Source organism: Symphalangus syndactylus, chromosome 6 (genome assembly GCF_028878055.3).
Source record: "Symphalangus syndactylus isolate Jambi chromosome 6, NHGRI_mSymSyn1-v2.1_pri, whole genome shotgun sequence".
Taxonomy (NCBI): Eukaryota; Metazoa; Chordata; class Mammalia; order Primates; family Hylobatidae; genus Symphalangus; species Symphalangus syndactylus.
The window spans coordinates 38,261,345-38,288,162 of record NC_072428.2 but is presented as its reverse complement, the minus strand read 5'-3'; the positions used below and the strand labels follow the sequence as shown (position 1 = coordinate 38,288,162).

The 26,818-nt window shown below is 41.0% G+C and overlaps 1 protein-coding gene across 10 annotated transcripts in view; it reads right to left on the bottom strand.

Annotated features, from left to right (window-relative positions):
* Positions 1–26,818, bottom strand: part of SERGEF (secretion regulating guanine nucleotide exchange factor) — a 237,365-nt gene that overhangs the window by 99,715 nt on the left and 110,832 nt on the right. The gene's annotated exons all lie outside the window — the stretch shown is intronic.

The window sequence follows — 26,818 nt, the reverse complement described above, 5'->3', positions numbered from 1 at the left end:
AAAACTGGCACAAGACAGGGATGCCCTCTCTCACCGCTCCTATTCAACATAGTGCTGGAAGTTCTGGCCAGAGCAATCAGGCAGGAGAAGGAAATAAAGGGTATTCAATTAGGAAAAGAGGAAGTCAAATTGTCCCTGTTTGCAGATGACATGATTGTATATCTAGAAAACCCCACTGTCTCAGCCCAAAATCTCCTCAAGCTGATAAGCAACTTCTGCAAAGTCTCAGCATATAAAATTAATGTACAAAAATCACAAGCATTCTTGTACACCAATAACAGACAAACAGAGAGCCAAATCATGAGTGAACTCCCATTCACAATTGCTTCAAAGAGAATAAAATACCTAGGAATCCAACTTACAAGGGATGTGAAGGACCTCTTCAAGGAGAACTACAAACCACTGCTCAATGAAATAAAAGAGGATACAAACAAATGGAAGAACATTCCATGCTCATGGGTTGGAAGAATCAATATCGTGAAAATGGCCATACTGCCCAAGGTAATTTATAGATTCAATGCCATCCCCATCAAGCTACCAATGACTTTCTTCACAGAATTGGAAAAAACTACTTTAAAGTTCATATGGAACCAAAAAAGAGCCCGCATCGCCAAGTCAATCCTAAGCCAAAAGAACAAAGCTGGAGGCATCACGCTACCTGACTTTAAACTATACTACAAGGCTACAGTAACCAAAACAGCATGGTACTGGTACCACAACAGAGACATAGATCAATGGAACAGAACAGAGCCCTCAGAAATGATGCCGCATAGCTACAACTATCTCATCTTTGACAAACCTGACAAAAACAAGAAATGGGGAAAGGATTCCCTATTTAATAAATGGTGCTGGGAAAACTGGCTAGCCATATGTAGAAAGTTGCAACTGGATCCCTTCCTTACACCTTATACAAAAATTAATTCAAGATGGATTAAAGACTTATATGTTAGACCTAAAACCATTAAAATCCTACAAGAAAACCTAGGCAATACCATTCAGGACATAGGCGTGGGCAAGGACTTCATGTCTAAAACACCAAAAGCAATGGCAACAAAAGCCAAAATCGACAAATGGGATCTCATTAAACTAAAGAGCTTCTGCACAGCAAAAGAAACTATCATCAGAGTGAACAGGCAACCTACACAATGGGAGAAAATTTTTGCAACCTACTCATCTAACAAAGGGCTAATACCCAGAATCTACAATGAACTCAAACAAATTTACAAGAAAAAAACAAACAACCCCATCAAAAAGTGGGCAGAGGACATGAACAGACGCTTCATCTGTATTTACAGCTGCTTCCCATCGCTCACATTACCATCTGAGCTCCGCCTCCTGTCAGATCAGCGGCGGCATTAGATTCTCATATGAGCACGAACCCTATTGTGAACTCCGCGTGGGAGGGATCTAGGCTGCGCAATCCTTATGAGACTCTAACTAATGCCTGATGATCTGAGGTGGAACAGTTTCATCCCAAAACCATCCTATCCCCACCTCTTCCGGGAAACCGGCCCCTGGTGCCAAAAAAGGTTGGGGACTGCTACTTTACAGCAATGGGGGAAAATATTGATATTCACAACATAAATAAATCTTTAAGAATGATAATATGAAACTCAAAAGTAGGCAAAACTGATTTCAAATAAATAATATAACTGCTCTGAAGGGGGTCAGACTAACTCTTGAACACAGTACTTTGACTAAATAACTTCTGTTTACAAACAAACAATGCAAAAAAAAATTTAACTACTTTGTAGGTTATTTTCTTTCATTGCATGTGTGTATCAATTCTGAAAATATTTTGTATATATTGTGGGACCATGCAAATGAGGAAATACATGAATGTTGCTGGGAGCCAGAATGCTCACTGTAGTTGAAGGAAACATAAATATAGAATGAGAGAAGGCAAAGAGAAACCCTGTGGATATCAGGTTAGAATTAGAGTTATCAGTATGCACTCACAGTTTTACACACACACACACACACACACACACACACACACACACACGGGTTGAGTTAAACCAACATGAAATTGCCTAGCAGCACTGACACCCCAGCAGCAATGAGTTTACTTGGTGCACAGACCCTGGCTTTTAAATACTATTCAACTAAGAGGGATCAGAGCTCCTTGGAGAAAAGGCTGATTCTAGGGTTGGGATGAGGAAAGAACAGTTTGAGCCTGGAACATGTATTTGTACCACAAAGAAAGAAAGTGATAAAAGAGTAATGGAGACATGTCAAAAGGAAACTAGCCAGCCTGAAACAGCTCCCACTAGCTAAATCAGGCAGAACTTGAGCTCCAAAATGAATAATGACAGATTATAGCCTATTGAATAAAATAAAAATCCACCATATATACTGAGCAATAAATAGATAGGGAATCAGGAAAAGCTCTTTCTTATAGTAGGATGCCAAAAATAATAAATGTAAAAGAATAATTGGGCTAGAAAATAATTTTGCAATCATTAGTTAATTCAGACAAGAATCACCAAAGCATGTTAAAACTACTGGGCAAAGTCTGAAGAGGAAAAGGATATTCACATAGTCTTAAAGTATCTCTTCACAGATTACTTCTTAATTACAAAGGATAAATGGTAGCCTTATAGCAGAGAAAGGAGGCAAGCACCACCTTACCCAAGGAATGTAGGTTAGCATCACTAATAATGTGCCAAACTGACATCAGGTGCCTCCTCATATGATGCATTAAAGACAGACACAACATCACTTATTTAGTATTCCTGCCAAAGTGCATAAGTGAAATCTAATCATGAGGAAAAATCAGATAAAACGAATTGAGGGACATTATATACAAAACAACTGTCCTGTACTCTTAAAAAATGTCAATGTCATAAGAGATAAAGAAAAGCTATTCCAGAATAAAGGAGGCAAGGAGACATGACAACTAAATGCAATATATGATTCTGAACTGGATCCTAGATCAAAGTGGAAAATTGTCATAAAAGACATCATTGAGACAACTGGAAAAATATACAGAAGCTCTGTAGATTAGATAAGAGTATTCTATCGATGTTAAATTATTTTAAAAAGAGAGAGGACACAAATGTGGCAAAATGTTAATATATTCTGTGTCTGGGTGAAGGGATTTGTGGAATTCTTTATATTATTCTTGCAACTCTTGAGTTTGAAATCATTTCAAAATAAAAAGTTAAGCAAAATTAATCTGTGGTGAAAGTTTAGAATAATGGTTATTTTGGGATGGGTATATCCAGGAGGCTTACTGAAGTGCCTAATTTGGGTGATTACGTGGGTGCATACAAATATAAAAGGTCACTGAGTTGAATATTTAAGATCTGTGCATTTTACTGTAGGTAAGTTACACTTCAACCAAAAAAACAAAACAAAACAAAAACAAAACAAAAAAAAACCAGGATAGCTTTCTTCTTAAGCCTAAGTGAGGAAAGTGGCCAAGCATCAGAGCCTACATGAGAAAAGTGGCTAAGAAGGGGCAGCAGGGGCCCAGTGGAGGTTCAGAGCCTGGCTGGACAGCTGTGGCCTGGTGGGGAATCAACCTGTGCAAGGAACGTAGTCAGCAGGACTGTGGTGCAATGGGTCAGTTTCATACAGGAGAACTGAGCAAGTAAGCAAATGTATTGAAGATAATGGGAGCCAGGTTTCTCATAGTCAGGGAAGTGAATTACAACTGAAAGAGCAGATATAGAAGGAACTCTGTAGTGTTACATTATAACTAAAGACACTGGTGTGAATTCATTGTTTTCAAGGCAGACAGAGAAATAGAAATAAATATATATAGAAAAGTAGGGCTGTGTGTGTGTGTGTCTGTGTATGCACAAACTCACGTTTTTCTCACATTTTCTCAGCTTTGTCCACTGAGGGAGCCTGTGAGCAGCAATCTCCAATGATATAAGCACACCCAGACATGAGATTGATGGACTGACTGATTTTTTGTAGAGACGGGGTCTTATGATGTGGCCCAGACTGGTCTCAAATCCCTGGGCTCAAGTGATACTTCCCACCTCCCAAGCTCCCAAAGTGTTGGGATTATAGGCATGAGCCACTGCGCCTAGCTGATTTTTATTTCTAAAAATCATTCTCCACTAAAAAATTATTGTTGGAGAAATGGCTGATTTTAGGACTGAGGCAGGGAAAGTATAAGATGAACCTGTAACATCTTGTGTAAGAGAGCAAAAAAAAGTGCTCAAAAAAATGATGTGGGCATGTCAAATGACACAGAAGCAAACTTGAAGGGGTTCCCACTGGCTAAATATAAGACAATTTGAGCATCAAAGTAAATAATGATACTCATTGGAATATAAGCCAGAAACTAAAACAGAAATCTTCCTATGTGAAGCTCTTACCTAGAGGCATCTTGTGGTTTGCCAAGGAATATGGCCCTCAATTTGGCCTGTCTAAACTTCTGATCAACAAATTGGATAAAGACTGAAGGTTTGCTTACTAAACACACAGAATTTATAATGCTGGAAGAGACAGCCAATACCTTGGATGAGATGCTCTGGACTCAATGAGATGAACAAGTAGAAACACATAGGTTATAATTTAAAATGTGAATTCCTACACTCAGTTTCAAAAAATAAGTTGTAGAGATGCAGAATTGGCGAGAAATGACTAAAGAGCCTTTCTTGTGAAAAAAGATCCATACTGGCAATTTGAGTCAGCAATGTGACATAGCCTCTCAAAAAATAGGATCCTGGGCTGCATTACATTTTTGCCCACAAAAATGAACTGGTCCTAGTGTCCTCTGTGCTGGTCACATCATATTTGGAGAACTGTGGTCAGTTCGGGACTCTCTCTCACATTTTAAGATACTGAATTTAAGGAATAATAAGATCAAAGTAACCACAATATTAAAACATGTAGAAATTGCCATATAATGAGCTGCTGAAGAAACAATACATGTTAAGCCTGGAAAAAAAGATTTGTAGGGATGTGGTAGGTGGAGGTGCATATGACTCTTCAAATAATTGAAAGACAGTCACATAGAAAACTTGTCCTGCAGGGTTCCAGATGGCAAAACAGTGTTATTAACATAGAGTGTGGTCTAGTATGCAGAAGAACCTTTTTAACACAGAGCTATTCTAAAACAGACTGGTATATCTTGTAAGGTGGTGAGCTACTACCCATATGGGAAGCATTTAAGTACAAACAGGGTGACTGCCTCTCAAAGATAATTATTGAAATCCTTTCGAGTTCTGAGTTTCCGTATCTGGCCTACTTCTGGCTAGACATTTTTCCTAACCCACCATCTTCTTTGGTCTCCTTGTCTATCTTTTAGGATCTTTTTACCAAGTGGGCAAAAATTCTGAAAATAAGTATTTGCATATAGATAAATTCTGGAGTAGGACTATGCCTAAAATGGGGGTGAAAAAGGGGAGGGGAAGCTTCCAGCTTTTTCCAGAAAAACACTACAGTTAGGAAAAATGTGAGGAGCACTTGGGGATAAAAAAGCATGCCTAGAAGATAGTAAAACATAAAAACACTATTATAGACTGATTGGATGAATGTCCCCAATTCTTACTCCTCCTCATACCCACATCCTTTGCCATGAATTGCCTTCCCATTCAGAGACAGTTTACCAGCCCGTCATCCTTTGACTTTGGACTCAGCCATGTGACTTGCTTGGGTAACTAGATGTTAGCAAATGTGACACGAGAGATTTGAAAAATCATCTGTATATTTATGCTCACTTTTGCCCTCTGCCCTCTGCCACTGCCATGAGAACTCGCCCAGGCTACCCTGTTCAATGATGAGATATGTGGAACAGTGCTGAGCCACTCCCAGTTGTCCTAATCAAAGATCAGCCAAGACCTAGGCATGTGAGCAAGCCCTGCCAAGACCAGAAGAACCACTCAGCTGAGCCACAGACACACGAACAAATAACTGTTTCTTGTAGTAGAACCTAGACGTTTTTAAACTACTAGGTTATGAGTGATTTATTACGTAACATTACTGTGGCGATAGGTAACCGATTTAAAACATCCACTAACATTTGTCTAGCACTGAATGGTTTCCAAGTGTATTCACTGTTAATGCCCTGCAGCCCAAGATGACCAAGAACATGTGTGTAGTTGAACAGACGGGTTTACTACTTATTGCTGTGAAGGAGAACACACACTACAGGAAACCATGGAGCATCTCTGGGAGGTGGAGGTTGCCATGAGTCAAGATCATACCACCGCACTCCAGCCTGGAACATATTAGAAAGGACTCTATTAGACAGAATAGTGGGATGTTTGGTGTTTTATGGCTTGGACAATGTTCATGTTTTGTGTTCAGACATGATTACAAAGTGGTCTTATTTTTGTCTTGATCCATCATGGTCACAGAGTGGCCTTGTCTGATGTTGATGTTTTGTGAAGTAGTATATGTTCAACAGGAGAACATCAAGACCTACCTGAGTGCCAGGCCAGCTCACAGCAACACCAAGGCCCAGTGACTGATAGTACCAGGCCAATTCCTGGATGCCAGGGAATAATTTTCTCTTTATCATCTATACAGAACCTTATTTGATCCATAAAATAGCCTTAAAAGTAGGTTTTATTATGACTTTTTTAAATAGATGAGAAAATTGAGACTCATGGACATTAAGAGCCTGGTCCAAGGTCTGACATATGTAAGCTGTCTGACCTTGGGCATGAAGCCTGTACTTTTTGAACCTTTGCTTCTTCATTGTAAAATGGGTGTAGTAACATTTGCCTCACATGACAGTGAAGCTTAAATGAGATCAAATATGCTAAAGAACCCAACCCACCTCCTAGTATCTACAAGTGGTTCAACCAATATTACTGCTTCCATCTCCCTTGATATCCCCACTCTTTTCATATCATGGGGCCTCTGGAAAACATCTTTATATGGAATCTATATCAAGGTAATTTTCATTGTTGTGAATAAATACTGGGCCTCTCTTCAGAGAGGCTCCCCTACATGAGGCTATTTCATAGTTCAGCTGGTTCCACAGCGGCTCAGCTCTATACAAGCCACTAGTGTCCACGTGCACAAAGATCTTGTGTATATGCTCAACTCTCATATGATGTGATGAGTACAGCCAAATGGGCAGGGATGCATGGGTAGATCAGCCTTGAGGTCAGAAGGCTGAACATAACCTCAGAATATTACAAGTTATGGGCTACATGGAATAAACTGTCACTCAAACCAGTGTTCTTCCAGCAAGAAAGCCACAGGCACACAGAAAGGGTGGAATTAAATACCTTGCTCAGCCTCCATGACACTGAGGGTGTCAGAGAAATGGTCTGAGTCTTAATTCTGGCCTTAGCTCTTGCCTGGGATTCTGCAGCAGCTTCCTTGTGCTCCTCTCCCCTCTGATCTCTCCCCCACTCTGTCAAAATGGTCTTCATAAAGTACAAGTGAATTATTTTGCTCCACATTGCCAAAGTCCAAATTCCTTTGTCTGGTATTTAAGATCTTCCATGGTCTAGACCCAATGCAGTTCTCTAGCCTCTTTCCCCAGTAAAATTACCCACAAGTACTTGCACTCCTACCTCATCAAACCCCTCCACACAGCATCCCACCACCCCACTCCTCATCACACCCAACTTGTGCTGTGCTCTCACTTCAGTGTACCTTCACCACTCATCCTTGAGAAGGAAGGAGAGAGGAGAAGAAAAGGAAAAGAATTACATTTATTGATTACTAAACCTATTCTAGATATTTTTTGTGGATTAATACATTATATCTACATTTTATAGATTAACTGAGAAATAGGATGATTAAATACCTTGACCAAAAGCACATAGCTAGTAAGTGGATGGGCCACTTCATAAGTAATTGCTTCCTCCTCTGGGTTCTGCTATAGAAATAGCACCTTTTCTACTTATTATTAAGTGGTTTTCAAATCTGTCTCTTCCCAAATTATATTGATTATAACTTTCTTAATCATGAGGGCTATATTTCATTCATTTCTATCCCCAGTGGCTTGCACAGTGCTGTGTACATAGTAGGTCCTAATGAGATGTTTGTTGAATTGAAGCCACTTATCATGGTACCCCTCACTGCTCCTGGCTCAGAGGCTGACACATTAGTACTCAGGAAATGCTAAATGAATGACACTGAATTTATCTCTGAACTTCCTCAGCTCCTCACCAGGGTCTTGTAAATGCACTGAACTCTGTAAATAATGGCTGAATTCAGAGACTGATGATCCTTCAGACGTTAAGAATTTGAGTCAGTGGCTAAACAGAATGGCCTCCCAAAACATCACAGGTAGATCCCACAAGGCCTGGGGAAAAGTTCCCTGGGTGATGCCACAGGGCAGAGACAGTTAAAAAGTGGGCCTATAGTGTATGGAAAGACAGCACAGCCCCTTCCTGTCTCCATTCTATCCCCAACAACAACAACCAGATGACAGGCTGACTCTGAGCCATTTGTGCACAGAGCCCAAGAATCTTTGCCTTTGCTACAGCTGCACAGCAGAGCTTGGCTGGGCCATTGCCAGGCATGAGGCCCAAACACGTGAACACGGCCCCTGATCAAGAGGCCCTCTGGTACCCCAGAGCCCCTCACCGTAAGGATCACTTTTGATTTTTTTATTAAAACAAAACAAAACATATTGAGGCCAGGTCCTAAAGCTTTACTCTTTCTGAGATTAAAAAGTCAATAATGAAGATAAGATGTGACAGAGAGATCAAAGCTTATCATAGCAAGTGTATACAATATAACATTGAACACAGCAGCAAGAATGATGAATGTATCTTTTGCAGCTGACTGGTGCCATGTAACCCAGCCTGACAGACTCCCTTCCTAGGCATAGCCTGACAAGTCAGCAGACTTAGGAGTGCTGCTGTCCTGTTCCCAGGGGCAGCTTGCTAGAATCCCACTGCCAGAAGTCCAGTTCCTAGCTGAGTGATTATCACAGTGACCTTCTTGATCTACTGACATGACTGCAACTTTTCTGGTACAAAACAAAGTTGTAGATAAACAGGTTCTGTTCTGGGTGACATACATATACATAATAATTTTTAAATAAAGTTTATTTACTTTTTTAGGTTATAAAAGTAATATATACTTATTGCAAAGAATATAATAAGGAAAACAAAAACACCCATAATCCCACTGTCCACTTAACACGTGGTGTATTCCCTTTAGTCCTTTCCTATCAATATTTGTCTGCATGTGAATAAAATAGATATAATTTCAGAAACACAGCTTATAGTCATATTATATACTCAGTTTTATATCATGACTTTTGCCTTTAACATGTTATGTTTCCCGTATCATTCTTTCATTGAAAATGTGATTTTCCTGACTTAATAGCATCATAGGAATATACCTTATTTTACTATTTCTCTTCTATGGGGTACCTACATTACTTTCAATATCTTGTCATTATAAAGTATATGGTGAACAAAAAATCTTAACTTATATCTCTAATTATTTCCTTGGGATAAGTTTTCTAAAATAGAATTATTGAAAAAAGGGCTATGAATCTCTTTAAGACAATTATACAACTTGGGGAGTACATTTTACTAGGATCATTGACAAAACGAACCACATTCAGAAGAAAAAGAACAAAATGGGGAAAAGGTAGCAATATTGAAATGATAATATTGGCTAACATATATGGGGTGTATATAATGTCACAGGAAAAGTGCTTAGGAATTTTGTTTGCGTGCATTAGCTCATTTAATCTGTGATTTAATTCTATAAAGTATACATAGATAAGGAAACCATAGTTCAGAGAAGTTAACTTTTTCAATATTACAGTTCATAGGTGGCATAGCTGCAATTTAAATCAAATTATGGTATAATTCCAGAGAGTATACTTAATGCTATGCTACAACATATCACATAAAAAATAAAGGGAAAAAAATGAGTGTTTTCAGTCTAGAGAAGAGAAGACTTGGATAGTACAAGTACTGGGATAGTATAGAATAGGACAAGGGGAATCAGACAGCAGAATGAGATGGTACAGTGAGGATCAATGGATAGAAATAGTGGGCGGATCACTTGAGGTCAGGAGTTTGAGACAAGCCTGGTCAACATGGTGAAATCCTGTCTCTACTGAAAATACAAAAAAAATCAGCTGGGCATGGTGGCATGTGCTTGTAGTCCCAGCTACTAGAGAGGCTGAGGCACAAGAATGATTTGAACCCAGGAGGAAGAGGTTGCAGTGAGCCAAGATCACACCACTGCACTCCAGCCTGGGCGACAGAGCAAGATTCTGTTTAAAAAAAAAAAAAAGGAAAGAAAGAAAGAGAGACAGGGAAGGGAAGGGAAGGGAAGGGGAGGGGAGGGGAGGGGAGGGGAGGGGAGGGGAGGGGAGGGGAGGGAAGATTTGGCTTAAAATGTCAAAGTACACCTTAATATTAGAAAGGCCATTCTAAAAGCTCTACCAAAAATCAAAGGACTGTCTCCAGGTGGGCCTAATCTAATCACACATGCCCTTTAAAAGCTGAGAGTTTTCTCTGGCTGATGGCAGAAGGAGAAATCAGAAAGACTAGGAGCACAAGAAGGATGTAAGGGACCATTGCTGGGTTTGAAGATGTGGTGCTACATACAAGAACTGGAGAGCAGCATCTATTGCTGACAACAACTCAAGGCTGACAACCAGCAAGGATACAGGGACCTCATTCCTATAATCTCAAAGAATTGACATCTGCCAGCAATCTGAACAAGCTTAGAAGCTGATTCTTCCCTAGAATCTCCAGATAAGAATCCAGTCCAGCTGACACATTGATTTAGGCTCTGTGAAATCTTAAACAGAAAGCCCAGCCAATCCCACCCAGACTTCTGGCTTACAGTACTATGAACTATTAATGATGTGCTGTTTTAAGCCACTAAGTTTGTGGTAATTTGTTATGCAGCAAGACAGAACTAATACAATGGATAAGTGAATAAACAAAGCATAGTACAACCATATAATGGAATACCACTAATCAATACAAAAGCAACAATCTACTGATACACATAACAACATGGATGAATCTCAAAAACCACTGTGCCGAGTGAAAGAAGCCAGGCACAAAAAAGTAAATAGTGCATGATTTCATTAATATGAAACTCTAGGAAAGTCAAATCTGATTTATAGTGATAGAAAGCAAGCAGAAAAACAAATCTAATGTATAGCAATAGAAAGGCTGTGGTTGGGGTGGACTGGTTGACTGATCCTATCCCCTTCCTGTCGAACTTTTCTGCTTCCACCTGCACCTTCAGCCTAGCATGGAGAATAGGGAGGCCCACTCACAAAACACACCACTATATATTCATTTATTTCTCTGTCACTCTAACAAGACTAAGGACCCCATTAACCCCTAATGTGGGTAAACAGTCTATCAAAAGCACAATTTGAAATCTTAAAATACATTCCAGAAGGGAATAACCAAGTTTTCAAAAAGCTATGCTAAATAGATTTCTCCTGTCAAGTTCCTTTCAACAATATGTCCCATTTATAGAGGGGCCACAAAGGCAGGGCTGAGCATTCATGATAATTTAACACTATTAAAAAATATATTTTAAACAAGTAGGCAGCAATGGTGACTGAGAAACTCAGGAATCTGGCCCTGTCTTGCCTTCAAGCAATATACAGGTCAAATATTTTTGAATGAATTCCTTGTTCTAGCAGCTCTAAAGTGAAGCTGTGAACATAAGCTGTCACCCTCTGCCACACACAGCAGGAAGGGTGCACGGCAGGGAGAAAGGAACATGAGCTCTGCAATCACAGACTGTCAGGAAGCTACTGCAGCAGTCCAGGTGAGAGCAGGTTTAACTTCAGGTTCTATCACAATCTTCTGTGAACTTGGCCAAGTTACTAAGACTTTCTGGGCCTCAGTTTTCTCACCTGAACAATAGGAATTATAGTACTAACCTCACAGGACTATCATAAGGGTTGAATTCAGTTAGCTATTATTTAGCATCTTGGACAAAGTAGATGCTTACATGATGGTTCACTTGCACCTTTGTCCACTGAGTATCTAATGGCCCAGAGAAACAAAAAGGGAAGTGTGAAATTGTTTGAGGGGTAGGAAAACATTTTTCCCCCAGACCTCCTTTATATTTCATTAAGAAACATTAGATGGAAAAGAAAAACAACTCTTCCAAAACTTTGAGTTTAATTCTCTCTAAATGTGTTAGCTACAATTTTATGAGCAAACAAAACATTTTTGTACCCATCAACAATTATTTTAGATCTCTAAAGGCCTGATATGGTTTGTTTCTGTGTCCCCACCAAATCTCATGTCAAATTGTAATCCCCAGTGTTGGAGGTGGGGCCTGGTAGGAGGTGACTGGATCACATGGGCGTGGCCCTTCATGAATGACTTAGCACCACCCTCTCGGTGCTATTGTCATGATAGTTGAGTGAGTGATCCTGAGATCTGGTTGTTTAAAAGTATGTAGCACCTCCTCCTTCTCTCTCCTGCTCCTGCTCCAGCTATGAAAGACATGCCTGCTTCTTCTTTCCCTTCCACTATGATTGTAAGTTTCCTCAGGCCTCCCCAGAAGCAGAAACCACTATGCTCCCTGTACAGCCTGCAGAACCGTGAGCCAACAAAACCTCTTTTCTGTATAAATTACCAAGTCTCGGATATTTCTTTATAGCAGTGTGAGAACAGACGAATACCAGGGCATTTTAAAATCACTGTATATTTCCATTTTAATTAATAATTTGGTCCTACTCTAATAAATGACTTTTTTCCCTTCTACAGTTTCAAAATTTCCATCAGTAATAATATAATCCAAAATTTACTGAGTTCTATGTGCCAAGTACAATGCTAAGAGTTTTACAAGAATTATTTCATTTAATCCTTAGTAAAGCCCTACACTGCAGGTTCTATCATTGTTTCTATTTTACAGATAATAAAACTAAGGCTTAGAGAGTCTCAGTGATTTGTCCAAATCTACACCAAAGGTGTATCTATTAATATATCACCATACGATACCTCTTCTGTGAAATACAGCATCTCTAGCAGCAACAACAGGAATATGCAAGAAACTTCTTTGACCACCTTCACTTCACATCAGATTAGGAAAGTAACTTAGAAAGATATTCATTCATCAAACATTTAATGAGGCCAGGTATGGTGGCTCACGTCTGTAATCCCAGCACTTTGGAAGGCTGAGGCAGGAGGATCACTTGAGGCCAGCGGTTCAAGACCAGCCAGGACAACATACTGAGACCCCCCCATCTCTAAAAAAAAATTAAAAAATTAGCTAGGCATGGTAGCGCACACCTGTAGTCCTAGCTACTCAGGAGGCTGAGGTGGGAGGATGGCTTGAGCCCAGGAGTTCAAGGCTGCAGTGAGGTATGATCGCACGACTACACTCCAGCCTGAATTTTGAGACTCGTCTCCAAAAAAAAAAAAAAAAAAGATTAATGAACATGTACTATATGCCAGGCAATGTGCTGGCACTAGGGATACAGAAAGAATGAAGACAATATCCCTACCTTCTAGGAGTTAAGAGTAGTGGGCTAGAGTTTGCTTTAAACAATATTTCAAAGCTGTCTGAAATATCACTAAGGGGCAGTACACATAGTGGCTAATAGTGCAGGGTCTAGAAACAGACGGCCTGAGTTTGAATCCTGGCTCTACCTTATTTGAGCTATGTGACCTTGGGCAAGTTGCTTAACTCTAAGCATCTCAGTTTCCCCACCTAAAAAACAGGAATAACATAGTTGCCATTTTGCTAGGTTACCATGAGATTTGAATTATGATATGCAAAATGCTTAGAGCAGTATCTGTACAAAGTACCCTATATATGACAGCTATTCTTAATACCCACAAAACATCAATCTCAGCATTGTTATCATCCTGAATATATTTTAAAATTTGATCATCTCTTCCAACAAAATCTATGTACTTATAGCAGCTAAAAGTCATCTAACTTTCCTATTTGATATATGCTAATGGCTCCAATTGCATTTATTATTAAACTAAAATCTACTGTTTATTCTCTAATAACCTTTTTAGCTTATTGAGTCAATGGTTCAGTGACCCTACCTAGGGGCTTAGCGGAGAAGTACAACATACTTCTGACAATTCTAAGTGCTTTGTCAACCATAAACGTTCATACAAACATGAACCACTGGTGTTACTATGCCAGTTATAACCACCAGGTGCTCATACCTGTAAGTATATTTATGTGTGTGGAAGCATACAATGGGGAGACTGGCCTTAGGAAATACCAAGTGACATGGATGATACATCAGAAATTCAAAGATAAACAAAGTCCACTTGAGAGTTTCACTCAGCTACATTGTAAAAGGAGCCAAAAGTTTGCTTAATAAAGAGGGAGGAGAGAAGGGGACCAGGAATGGTGGCAGTCGTGGTGAAGAACACTGAGCACAGATGTGAAATAGGCAATTCACCTGCACCTAAAATTCAAGCTGCACAAAACAGAACACACCATCTACCACCACCTCATCCCTTCCAACCCCCAAATCTGTTTCCCTTACTGATCCTCCTATTTCTATTAGGTGCTGCCATCACCATCCTTGTAGTCACCTCAGAATCACCTCCTCCTCCCACTCCCCAAGTGTGGCCAACCACCAAATCCTGTAATTCTGCCTTCCCAGTTCTGCTCTCATGTTGCCCCTCTTTTCCATCTCTACTGCCACTGTACTAGTTCAGGCCCTCAAAACACCTGTACTGGACAATGGCAATAGTTTCTTAAGTGTTTCCTCTCTCTGCTGTTTCTCCTTCTCTCCAATTCACTGGGTGCCCAAAGTAACCTTTCTAAACCTCAGCTCAGACTAGCAACTCCTCTGCTCAAAACCTGCTAATGGCTCCCCTGAGCCTATAGAACAAACCATGAATCCTTTAGCTAGACGTTTAAGTGTTCATCAATGAACAGGTTACAGCTCATTTTTACAGCCTACATCCCACCACATCTTCCACCACAAGAAGTCCATGCTCCAACCAAAGTGGACTGTAAACTAATGATTTCTAATGGCACTACCAGCATTTCCTCCCTGTACCTCTGCCTATGCTAGTCCCTCCCTTCCTGATCTTTGCCTCTCAGCTCCTCTGTCAAAACACTGCCCATCCTTCACGCTCAGCAGAATCTAACTTCTCCGTGAAGTCTTTCCTAATCTTCCAGCTAGAAGAAATCTTATCATCCTCAGAATTTTGACAGCATCTTAACTACAGTTCTCATGACAATGAGCATTTTCTTCCATGACAGCTGTTTTATGTGTGTGCTTTATCCCTCCTGCCCTCTTAAAGACTTTAGTTCCCACCCACCACTCTGCGTCTAGCACCAGGATGGCAGCAGAGCAGGAGAACATGTTACTTTTTTCTTAGAGCTTCGGTTTCCATATCTGTAACATGAACATAACTCAATCTAACTCACAGGAATAACAAGAGAATTAAATAAGATACTAAATACAAATTATCAGCACACAGTGGGTAGTTACCAAATTCAAAACTCCATACTTCCCTTTCACATAGCAGAGTGCTTTGTTGGACAGATAAAAGGTTGCATGCTTTATAGTTTGCAAAGAAACATTACTGTATTTTTTCACTGAAGAAGGGAGAGAGGGATGGAGGGAACAAATGAGTAAATGTGCAGCAGACAGGAGCAGTCCACTTGACTGGTATGAAAAACTTATATGGGAATTGAAGGTTTGATTGATGAAAGAGCTATAACGTTTGGCCTGATTGCTTTACCAAGTTTTAAGTTCAAAAGTTGGGAGTCTATCAATAGTCTGCATGATGGATGAAAGGACAAAGGACCAGAAGATCACTAAGTGGCTGCTACAGTGGTCCAGGAAAGAGAGCACAGACACCTGGCTATGGCTGGTGGAAGCCACATGGGAGCAAACAGGAATGGATGAATTTGCAAAGCATGTTCAAGAGAAAAAACGGCAGAGTTGCTAAGTGCAGATGAACTAACCGAATGGAGGACTCTTATCAAGCTGAATCACAGAGAACCCCAAGACTGGGTAACTAGAAGAACAGAAGAACACCCAGAAGAATGGAGGGATTTGGGGAAGGTAGGAGGTGTCAGGGGAGCGGCACATGTAGAAAGAACATAAGTTTACTTTTTTAGTTAGGTGGAACATGGGCAGAAATGAGGAATTAGTGCCTGGTGGCCCTCGAGGACTGAGAAGCCACTTCAGAGACAAACAAAAAATCATTTTGTACATGAGCACCTACAAGGATTTGCTTAACAAGAAGCATGCAGGACTAGAGTTTCCAACATGCTGAGCTCATGAGCTTTCTAGAAGACAAGGGACAAGAGATATCTGCCTATCTACCAGACATCACCTGCCCAAAGGAAATGACTTCTCCTAAGCTGTCTTTCCTTCCTTACACTAACAAGGCATGGTATTACAAAAGGAGGTCCTAAGTTGTTTTATCTGCAAAGAGAATCCAGAGAGTTGATGCCTTTTCCAAATTAAGAGTTGGCTTTCCTCGGAAGGATAAAATCTGGCAGTAGGACTCATAATTTATTAGCTGGGCAGCTTTAGGTTGGTCATTTAAACTCTCTAGGTCTCAGGTATTTCACTTGTTAAGTACAATAACAGGATCTCATATGCCAGAAAGGACCAGAAGATTTCAGGAGGTCTCTCAGCTCTAAGATAGACAATTCAAAATTTATTCTAAACCCTGCAGGTCACACTCTAGTCTCTCTGAACCCCTGGACTGTGACTCACTGCGGAAGCCTACATGATATGACGATGAAGAAAAACCTGGCAAAAATACAGAGTTGAGAGTGGGGGCAGAAACTCCAACTGGCAGGTCCCAGTCACAAGAAGATACAGCTAGAATATTAAAGCTGGCCTGGGGACAGAAGATAATTAATCTTCAAGGCAATAAAAATATTTAATTCATTCATCTGAGAGAAATGACAAGAAAGAAGACAGATATTTCCTTTTTCCCTCCCTGTTCTGACAAGGTTACCCTGGATAGATCGTAGAATGTTTAATGAACATTTAGTATAAAAGCCTGAGATGCAAACAAGTAAATGAGGAGAGGCCTGGGCAGCACGCAATGGAAGCCGACATTGTAGAGGCTGCAACCAGGACAGACATTTCCAGAGCAGAACTTTGGGAAGAGAAGCTTATTTGCAATTGTCCAGGTGGCAGCAAAATTTAAAACATGGGGAGAGATATAAAAGAAATTCCAAAGGTAAAAATCACAGGATTTGATCATTGAACAGATAGATATGGAAGGAAGGAAGAGGCACACTGAAGCTGCCTGAGCTTTCTAACCATGATCAGAACTGAGCAGTCATTAATGTAGGGAAGAGGACAGCCGTGGAGAAAAAGGGAAAGGGGAGTCTCCACTTCCGTAGGTCATCTTAAGTGACAAGGTAACAGCCATCAACTGTGAACACTATAATCTCTCCTTCACCTCGGCCGTGTAGGCCTTGCAGGCATCACCACAAGTGCCAGATCAGTTAGCCCACATCTGCTCTGTGTGCCTAGAACAGAGGAGTAGGCATCTAGGGCCAGGGGAGTATATGCAGGGAAGTGTTCAGGGATTGGGATAGTAGCAAAGCCGAGGGAAGAGGAGAAAATGCAGCCCACTGCTTTAGACCCTGTGTTGATTTTGTATCAGAGGGCTAATGAGGGCTCCAAGAAACAGAAAAGCATTTCCAAGGTGGGAAGTAAGAACATTGGCCACAGCCTGAACCAGTGAAGCAGAAGTGAAGTCCTCAAGGAAAAGAGTGGGGGTTCTCCAAGGTTCCCTTGGCAGCAGCTAAAAGTGAATGGCTGAGGACTAAAGTCTATTCTTAAGATAAGTGTCCATGACCAAAGAGGCTGGGATCCTGGAAAGACTACCCAGCCAGCCTCCACCATGCCAGACTGAGCCCCGCCGGGGCATTCGACTATAACCACAGGCCCTGCCTTTCAATTCCTTTAATGTAACCGTTCTAGGAAGAGAGGTGACTCTTGATAAACTTCAAATTACAATCTCTCTCCAGCTTTACTCTTTCTATTCAAACCATTTCTATGAACTGTTAAGTGACTCTAGTGACGAGTCCTAGTTTAAGAATAAATGGAAATTTATATGACTATGTCAGCCTCTGAGTAGAAACCTCCCTAGGTATCAAGAAGCATTTCTTCTTTCCTTCTCCCTCTTTCTTTATTTTAGTAAATACCAACTAGAGGCAGGGCCTACCAGTCTGCAAACAGATATAACCTTCCAAGACCAAGGAAATTATTTAGAGGCATTTAAAACCACCTTCTCCGACCCAAAACACAATGCAATGCAGTGCAAGACAGAAACCTCTGCTTGAGAACTGGATCAGTTCCAAATGCCTGATTCCCTGGGTCATCAAAGCCTAATTCTCACAGTCAGAAAGTTTCACCTATCCTAATGGGTTCATCTGTTTTTTCAACTTTGCTCAACCCAGAGACTACTTGACATCTGAATTATCAACTGTCTTTCAAAACATGTTGGCCTTGAAGTTGGCCCTGAAAGATCCCACACAAATAGTTCATTTGATTAGCAAACTTTAGTACACCTATAAGAATATGGGTACACATTTCTGCATTTCAGTTGTAACATCAATACTTGGTCCAAAGACAACATTCCTCATATTGGAGACTATCCAAAATATCCAGGAAAAATTATTAGGGAGATTGCTTTTATTCCACCCTCTGTTTCTCTTCAAAAGTGAAAGAGATGCTGTACAGAATTTAAACGTTCTAACAAACATTGTCTTTAAAGCAAATTTCAATAAATTGAAGTGTAATTTATTGAAAACAATTTTTATTCACAGTGAGCCCAGTTTTCTCACAGAATAGCATAAAAGTGCAATGGCCTGGGTTCTTGCACACTCAGCTTTTCTGACTGTGAGAATCTGAGCCCTTGCTCTGAGGCAAGACCCATTCCTACCAAGCATTCTTGGGGAGGCACCAGCCTTGCTGAACAACCAGCACCAGCTGAACCGGGCTTAGTCTGAGGAGGAAGGATGCAGTTGTCTGGCAGAGATCGGAGTGACCTTGGAATCCAAAGTCAACAGGACCCAGGGCTCCTTCTCTAATGGGTAATTTACAAGTGGAGACCATTGGGTCTCTCAGAGCTCACATGACAGGAGAGTCAGAGGTGACAGGAGTGAAACCCAGAAAGAAGAAGCGAATGTTTTCGGAGACCCATTAGAAATGAGGACAAGTGCACAAATTGGAACTGTGTGGTTGTAACAGCACTAGACTGGCCTATGCTCTGGTCCTTTCCTCTCTGTCCCTTAGTCTGCCCATCTCTAAAATAAGGAGCTTGAAAAAATAATAATAAATAAATAAATAAAATAAAATAAGGAGCTTGGATGAGCAGATCCTTAGGGTCTCAGTCATCCTCGAAATTCTGAAATAGATTCCAACCCCAGATTGCTGAGGAGGTCTCCAGCCTTAACAAGGCAGTCCTGAGACCAGCATGGGAGGCCACCAGCATCTTCCCTTCATTTCTTCCTGTCTTGACCCAATTCATCACTCAAAACCTAGTTTGAATGCCACTGCCTTCAAGAAGCTTCCCCTGACCCTTCTGGCATAACCACTCATTCCTTCTCTAGGAGCTCCTAATTTGTGTTGGTGCTCAGCACTGACACTGTCAGAGGTGGTTGCTACACAGTTGGAGCAGGGCAGGGGGAGGGGTGGGCTGATAAGGAAGGGAAAACAGGAGACAGGCAAACTGAAACATTACTAACCCTTTCCTCATTACTGTGCAGAACTCTCAAACCCAGTTTCAGCCTCCTGACAAAACCAGCTCTGCAAAGCCAAAAGACTTGATCCATGGTTTAGAATACCAGTGGCTAACGAAGTTTCGGTCTAAACCAGTCTCTGTCTTTTGTATTGAGAAAAAGCCATTCTTGAGCTGAGATATATAAAAGCTGTGTGGTCTTTAGAGAAACAGAAGGCAAAATGGCCATAGGAACAATCACCTGCAAAGGGGGTTGGTGGGGTGGGGGTTGCAGCACAGAGCTAAGTGGGGGTGGGGCACTTGGTGGCTCAGGCTCTAGGAGACAGTGCCATGCTGTGGCCACCTGCCGCCTCTGCGCCGCCTTCTGCAGCCTCTGCAGGTACAGGAGGCCTGTTTCCTGACCCAGTTTTCTCCCCAATCTCTATTTAGCTGTTCGCTAGTGATGCTCCTGGCATGCCAATCAGATACTGCAGCCGGCAGTGCAGTTTGTTACAACAAATTCACAGTTCCTAGTAAATTCAGTGGAAAAGTACTGTGTCAAGCAGCCTAATTAAACTGACGTAATTTCCACAGCCATATACTTCTATCAAATAAGAAAAGAAAAAAAAAACGTTAGGGGTAAAAAGAAAGAAATCATGTCTTTCGATCTTATGAAACTGACTGTGGTTGTAATATATTTAAAGAATGATTCTGCTCAGTGTCCTTGGAGCCACAGTTGTCTAAGTCTTGGGCCGTAGATGAGACTTTGGACTGTGCTGAGAAGAGCACTAGGCTATAAGTCTGCAGGCCCTTCTTCTCCTTGCTCAGTCCATGACCCTGGGAAAGCTATTTCCAGTGTCTTGGGGAAAGAGGAAAATATCAAACTGGATTGTCATTAAAACATCCTGTGAGTCTCTTATTCTCTAGTCTGTCAAACTGTCAAACTTATGACCAAAAAAAAAAAAAAAATGTACTTTCATCAGACTAGTGAAACAAGAACTGAACTAGAGGTCCCCATTCTGGTCCCAGTTCTACTACTAAATAATTAAGACCTTGAGCAAACCACAGGATCCCTAGAGACTGCAGAGTCTTCATCTGCAAAATGAGGGTGATGAACTGGATAAACCCTACAGTTCCTTCTGATGCTAATGCTCTATTCTATTCCATAAAAGATTAAATTGGTCAGCACTACCATGGAGGGGTCAGTTCTGAATGTCACCAATTGCATTTCAATCTGCCTACAATGGGCTTTCTCTTCTCACAATGAGAATTAGTTATATGTTCTTTCCCTGTGTTTAAAGATCTTCTATTCTAAAAATGTAAGACAGATACTTGCCTCCTCTTTCTTTTGAGATAGCTCTGCAAATAAGGTTGCCCTTTTCCTCACTCCTCCCCAGGTACCACTCTTGGAGGAGGATAGCACTATCCAGGCAGAGGGGGAATGAGGGTTACCTAAAGAAATATCAAAGTGTCACTCAGGTTTCCAAGTACAAATTGAAAAAATGACCTGGACATTAGTCAGACAGATGATAAAGGTGGAGTCAGCCAAAAGGAGAAGGATCTCAGAGGGAAGATGGGGTAGGGAAAGGGAAATTGATAGTTAACCAGGAAACAAACATCAGGTTTCTCTTCGGACAGCAAAAAGGAACTGCACGTAGGAGACAGCAAGGCAGACAAATCTAAGGGTAAGACAAAATAGCATGCATCCTCAACTCCATGGGCAGCTAATCAGCTACTAGTCCCAGAAATTCCACCTCCCTGATATTCTGAACCTATTTACTTCTCTCCATTATTGCTGCCATAACCTTAGTTCATCCTCAACTTAGCCCTCAATCACTGTCACAGTTTTCTGACTTGCCTCTTATCTCTCCCTTTCTCCAATCCATCTTTCATCCTGCCATCACAGTGATCTTTCTAAAACACTATTTTAAACAAGCCACTCTTCTACTTCAGATCTTTCAGTGGCCCCTCATCACCTTCAGAACAAAATAGGAGTCCTACACAATCTGGTTCCAGATGACCTCTCCAGTCTCATCCCTCACCATCCCTACAGGCTCTGCTCCAGTCATGCTGAAGTGCTTGCAGTTTCCTGAATGTGCAGCTTTGGATCTTCATATAAGCAGCTCTTTTTGCCTGAAACTCTGCCCTCTCCACAACTTCCCCAACCACCACCATCATCACTCACTCACTCTAAGGCAATTTCCGCTCATCCCTTAGGAGTCAGTTCAGACATGATCCCCTCTGAGAAGACTGTCCTGACCAGCTCCCTCAAATCTGGATGACATATCCCTCCTCTTATGCTCCCACAAACATCTTATGTTTATGCCATCACAACCATTTCCATATTGAATTGTAAAGGGCTCCTGATTCCTTCATCTCCTCAACCATATTTTAACATCTTGGAACTCTAAATACAGTGTTTGACATCAGTATTCAGAAAACAGTTGATGAATGAGTGAATGAGTAAATAAATAAATGCACATGGGAAACCAAGCCTACCTGATAGAGGGGGGAGCCTTAATGAATCAAAGCAATACTGATAGGACAAGTGGTGAGAAATATGGGACAGATTAGGGGGAAAGCAGGGTCTAAGGTTCAGACCAACAACAAATCTGACAGTAGAAAAAATAAAAGCAGAAACTAGTAAGAGCTCTAGCTAAGGGAAACGGATAGGGTTCCATCATCAGCATGAGAAGCCACAGAAGAATCTCAGGGCCTGAGAGGTAAAACTTCTTCTTGCTGGAATCCATGGAACTCTCCCAAGAATAAAAAGGTATAGAAGCAGCAGAGAAATTAATAAATAGTTTAGCCTGGAATCACAGAAAAAACCTGGGGCTAAAGCCAGAATAAGCCTAGGCAGATCAAAGGGAAGATGCTGGTAGAAGGAGCCAGGAGTTACAATGGAAAGAGGACCGGGTTTGGAGTTAGGTAGCTCCACCACTTACTACCTCTGTGACCTTTGGCAAGTCAAGCCATTGTTTTCTTAGGAATCTTAGATTCTTCATTGGCAAAACGGGAATATAATACCTATTTCACAGAACTATTTAAAGAAACATATGAGATATACAACACTTTGTAAATGAATGGAGCAATGTAATTGACAATTATTATTGAGTATTGGCCAGAAGCTGTCTCTTCTGTTTGAAGGAATCCAGAGCTTATAAATTGTTCCAGATTCCTTGTGATGAGAAAGAACACATGTTGATAAAGGAATGTACTCCAAGGTATGAGGAACCTGATATGTTACCATTCCCAGTGGGAGATTCTGCTGGAAAGGGCAATGCTTAATCCAAAGGAACGGTATTAATAATGATGAACTTGTAAGCAGGATCAGGGCCCAGCTGGGATGACACAGAATAATGTGTTATTTTGTGTAACTACCAGAATATAGATGTCTTCTTCATTATATGGCTAAGGTATCATCATGCTATTAGAGTCAAATAAAGGACAAACCAGAACTACATTTGTGCAGAGTGGAGTGGCAGAAGTGTCACCTGAATAGTGATCATCCTGGATATATATCTCAAACTGAATAAAGGAAATGTGTATTCAGAGAAATAGAAGCCAGGTCCTCCAATCTTAGACATTAAAATGTCATATGTCCAAGAAGGAGCTCCTGGGGGAAAGTTTTCAGATTAGACCTCCCACAGAGGCAAGGGGCTGCAGCTGGAAAGCGGAGGACCAGGCTAGAGCTGGGGAGTTGCATCCACCCCTTAGGGCCAGAGACTGAGTGTCCTAGACTAAGTGAGCCAGATGCTTCACATTTCTTCTCTCTTTGTCTAGTTCCCTATCTCTCATGCACTATCATTCAGACAAGTCAGAACACTGCCAGCCTGCCTCAGCTGTACTCAGGGCACTCACAGTAAGGTCAGGGTCCAAACTTGGGTCAAGGGGTTAAAGGAGACCTATAGTTCCCCTAAGATCCAAAAGGGAAGGTGAATTCAGAGAAACAGACTTGGAACCATTTGCCACCTACACACACACACACACACACACACACACACACAACACACACACACATAGAAAATTTCCCTCCAAGGCTAAATCTTGTAAGTTCAGGGTTGGTTAGTTGGTTTGCTTAAAGATAGGGTCTCACTGTGCTACCCAGGTTAGAATGCAGTGGTGAACTCATAGCTCACTGTAACCTCAAACTCTTGGGCTCAAGCAATCCTCCTGCCTCAACCTCCCAAGTAATTAGGACTACAGGCATGTGCCACCACGCCCAGCTAATTAAAAAAAAAAATTTTGTAGAGATGGAGTCTTGTTATGTTGTCGAGGCTGGTCTTAAACTCCTGGCTTCAAGCAATTCTCCCCCTTTAGTCTCCTAAAGAGCTGGGATTATAGCCATGAGCCACTACGTCTGGCTTGTTGTGGGTTTGTTTTAATAAGCTAAATCATGGGAATTTATTGTCTGAAGTCTCCCTAATATTCTGCAAATCATACACCATTCATTCATTCATTCATTCATTCTACTTTTACTGAAAACCAACTATATGCCCAGCATAGGCAAAGAGCTCATAGAGAAAAAAATCGGAAATTACATGTGCCCTCAGAAGATGTCCAATGTAGATGAAGAAGAAAGATATCTATACTGAAAGCCACTTTAAAAAAAACGCAAGACCAAAAATCTGGCTGTGAATCAGTAACAATTACAATAATACAAAATATCAGTGCTGGGGAGCGAGGAGGGTGGCCAGGAGGGCCTCATGGCTCAGGTGGGTGGACAAGACCTCACAGATCAAGCAGAACCTAAGCTGGACCTTACAGAAGAAGCAATATTAAATAAAAGTCAGGGAGGGAAAATAGTACTTCAAGACTGTGGCAACATTCATTCAACAAACACTTATTGAACACCTGTTCTGTGCCAGACATGGGGCACATGAGATGAATAAGAGAGGAACATCAACAAATACTTTTGAAGAGCTTAATAGGTGTCAGGTAATGTTTTAAGCACTTTACCTACTCAATCTTCCCCACAACCCAATATGGTAAATTACTGTTATAACCCTCTTTTTACAAAGGAGAAAAATGAGGCACAGGAAAGGTGAGTAACTTGTATGAGTGATGGGGCCAGGATTCATGTCTGGCTCTTGGAAGTTTTTTTTTAAGTTTTATTGAGGTATTTTATATATGTATATAAAATATATATAAAAATACATATACACACACACACATATATATACACACACATATATATTTAATGTGTGTAATTTGATAAGTTTTGACATATGTACACACTAGTAAAAATTTTTTTTTGAGACAGTCTTTCTTTGTCACCTAGGTTTTTTTGAGACAGGATCTGTCTGTTGCCCAGACTGGAGTGCAGCAGCACCATGGCTCACTGTAATCTCCACCTCCCAGGCTCAAGTGATCCTCCCCCCTCAGCGTCCCAAGTAGTTGGGACTACAGGTGTGCACCACCACACCCAGCTAATTTTTGTATTTTTTGTAGAGATGGGATTTCATCATGTTGCCCAGGCTGTTCTCAAACTCCCGGGCTCAAGCAATCTGCTCATCTCAGCCTCCCAAAGTGCTGGGATTATAGGCATTATCCACCATGCCCATCCTACACTAGTAAAATCTTTATCACAATCAAGATGATGAGCATTACCTATCACCGAAAAGTCCCCTTGTACAGCCCTGAGCAGTTTTTGAATGACAACTCATTAATGGAAACAGGGAAGTCAAGTGGAGGTAGCTGGGTAGTAGTTTGGAGTTTAAAAAAATGACAAATTTAGCTTTGGATATGATGAGTTTGAGCTTATATTCAGCAAATAGTCAAAAACAGAGAACTAGAGAGGGGCTTGGTAAGTGGAGGTGGGAATACTGATTCCAGAATAAAGATGAAAGTAAGACTCTATCCAAGAGGGAAAAACAAAACAAAACAAAAACAGAGAGAAGAGCAGGGGCTAAGAACTGAATCTGGGAGACATACAGTATAGAAGAGAAGAAGAGAAGATGGTGAAGGAGACAGCGGGATGACAATGAGAAATACACAGTGTTATGAAAACCAACAGAGAACAAAGCTTCTAAAAAGTTAGATGCCAGAGAAAAGTCAAGGATAATGATGACACTGTATAAAAACATTTCAGAACCAGAAAAAAACTCAGAAATGATATAATTTTTCTTTAAAAAATCACAGGGAATCTGAATACCATTTGTGGCCTAGTTAACAAGAGGTATTGTACCAATGCCCATTTCCTGATTTTGATATGATACGACAGTTACATAAGATTCTATCATTGAGGGAAGCTGGGTGAAGCGTATATAGGATCGTTTGTATCAATTTCCCTCTGAATCTATATTTCAAAATTAAAAAGTTTAAAAACCAAGGAACTAACTGAACATCATCTAATGTATGCCAGGCATTGTACTAAACACTTTCATAATGAATGATCATTTTAATCTTCAAATAATCCTATTAAATAGATGCTATATTCCCATTTTATAGCTGACAAAAGAGAGAGGCATAATAAAGGACTTGCGCAGAATCACCCCGCTAGATTATGAGGGAGCCAAAGCATTCACTACTTCTTCTACCGCAATGTGTAGGCATTCCACCTAAGGCAGCCCTGACAAGTGGCCTCTTGGCTCCTGCTTGAACAAGTCACAGCCTTCATATTTTACATCCACGCAACTGTAGAATAAGCTACTTTACCCTATCCTAGCCCCAGTTTTCTCATCAGTAAAATGGAGCAATAACTCTTATCTTACTTAATTCATAGGACTACTGTGAGATTCCAATGAGATAATGGGTGCAAAGGGTCCTTACAAACTGTAAAGTCTGTGCCCATCTCAAGGACTGACATTCTGAAACAAATGACTGTGAGTTAGGTCAGCCCTGGCTAAACAGACAGAGGGAATGAAAAAATATCTGCACTAGCAACTCTTGCTTGCCTGTCCTTTTGTGTAGTATACGACCCTGGGGATGCACTGGCTACTGGCAGCATCTGGCCAAGGGCAGGCAGTCCTCTCTGCATAAGCCTTTATCAGCAATACTAGACCCAATCACCATCCTGCCTCCACTAGCCCCACTTTCTTCCAGCCCCACACACGTATGGCATGCTTGCCTGTGCAGATGTCCTGTGCCTCCAAAAACTTCAGCTGTTTATAAATGAGCATCCTGCTACGAAGCTACTAGAAATACACCCTTGGGTCCCTGACCCCAGCCCTAACTCAAAGCTGTCTTTTTGGAGGCAGGATGTTGTTAGTACACCCAGAGCTTAAGAAATTAACAGCTCCAGACAC